Genomic DNA, 2,276 nt, shown 5'->3' with positions numbered 1-2,276 from the left:
TAATGTAATTTTTATTTATTATCCATTTTTAGAGAAATAAGGTCCTTAAATCCGTAACAGTATGCCTTTAAATGAAATACGATTATAATTTAAACAGAATATATATATATATATATATATATAGATACAGATACAGATACATATACACATCACATACACATACACATACACATACACATACACACATATATATATATATATATACATACATACATACATAGTAAACAAAGTGAGCTTTATGCGGGATCAAGGCACATGTCTGCCGCATATAGCTAACGTGCGCTTTGTGCGGCGCACGCTGCCGCAAAAATGATTAACTTTTGCTTAGAAATATAAACATTATTATTATCTTCAATTATGTTTTAAACAATATTTATTTCACAAAAGAAATGGATTGACAAACAGGCCATTGTCCTATATCTTCAATTATCTTCAATTATATAGCCATTAAATGACCGCGCTCCAAGACCCCTGCTAGGTAAGGACCGTATTAGTCTCAAATGTGAGCAGCTTCATTTAGCTCAGTCAGCTGAAGTGCTCGCCTATGGTCTTTACATCGCAGGATCGAACCACCTCGGTGGATCCATTCAACTGATTGGGTTTTTTTTCGTTCCAACCAGTGCATCACAATAGGTAAAAGGCTGTAGTATGTGCATATCTGTCTGTGAGAAGGTTCATATAAAAGATCCCGATCTCTAATGGGAAAATGTAGCGGGTTTCCGCTGATAACTACGAGTCAGAAGTGCCAAATGTTTGACATCCAATAGACGATGCTTACTTAATAAATGTGTTCTAGTGGTGTCGTTAAACAAAATACACTTTAATTGTAGTCTGAAATGTTTGTCACGGTTAATGGGAAATATATCATGGGTTAAAATTGGTCAGGAACACACATCATTGTATTATTATTATTGTAACCTTGGAAAGAATAGGGCGAATTAATAAGCCCTTTACTATTTAATCTATATATTAAATATATACCTGGCTTTCGAGTTATAACAATAGCATGTCTAAGTTAGGTACTAAATTGATCAACTGCCCTATGTATGCAGATATAAGCTGGTCTTTAGTCAGGTTCGGACCTGTTTTTCTCAATACTGCAATAATTGGACGTGTTTCAATAAAATAAATAAAACAGAAGTTGTACAATTTTGTGATAACCGAAAACGCTGCACTGTTAAGTTTGATATTGATAATTCAGCGATCTAATGTGTTAAAACATATATATATTTAGGAAGTATCTTCAATTAAAATGGACAAGTGATGGATCACCAAATTTTAAAACTTGTTTGGTGAAACGAGCTGTCTACTCTATAGAGCTTAGTGTGGTGGGTACCAGACTCAGGTCAGTGATTTATGATTTAGCCGCAAATACTATATCTCTCTTTAACTTTAACTTTAACTCAATAAATCATCAATCTATCTCTCTCTCTCTCTCTCTCTCTCTCTCTCTCTCTCTCTCTCTCTCTCTCTCTCTCTCTCTCTCTCTCTCTCTCTCTCTCTCTCTCTCTCTCTCCAAAAGCCCACGAACGTCACTATCTAATTGTTAAACAATTTTGCAAATAGAAAACACTAACGAGAACATTTTAAAGTGATAATTTATTGTTGATTAATCAGTGTAAACTCCTGGAGACGTAACTGGCGTTGGGAAAGGTCACGAAAGGACGTTTATTTCATGTTGATTTAGAAAGTTTAAGCAGAGGCAGTTCATACATGTCACGTGCTGTCACTACAATTACATGTGTGTATCTTCGTTAATGTTAGTATATGTATTTTATATACTCATATCATGTTCTTGTATGTTAGTATATGTATTTTATATACTCATATCATGTTCTTGTATGTTGCCAACTATTTTGTAAATGTTTATATACTGTTTTGTATAGTGGTTCTTGTATGTTGCCGATGGGCCGATGGCTTGCACACACAAATGAATAAACTAAACAACTCTGTTAATACACATCTCATCTATTGTAGTGTTTATACATTCGAGAGCTATTTCAGCAACGGAGATAAAGTATAATAACGAATGCAATATCTCTGTCCCGTAAGACTGAGTCAACATCGTGATTATTTGGCTAAGTTGCGATAAATGTGTAACAGGCGAGATTCAGCCAGCTTGTTTCACCGTTATCGAACCGAGCGAAACGTCCTAATCTGATATATTGTTTATCATGCAACCCCATTCATGTTATGTTTTTGCAATATGCTTCCGTCAAAAGCGGTATAGAAACTATTAGCATTATCGTGTAGATACTACTACTGGAAGTTGGATA

This window comes from Gigantopelta aegis, chromosome 1 (genome assembly GCF_016097555.1).
Source record: "Gigantopelta aegis isolate Gae_Host chromosome 1, Gae_host_genome, whole genome shotgun sequence".
Classification (NCBI taxonomy): Eukaryota; Metazoa; Mollusca; class Gastropoda; order Neomphalida; family Peltospiridae; genus Gigantopelta; species Gigantopelta aegis.
This window is presented reverse-complemented; position numbering follows the sequence as displayed.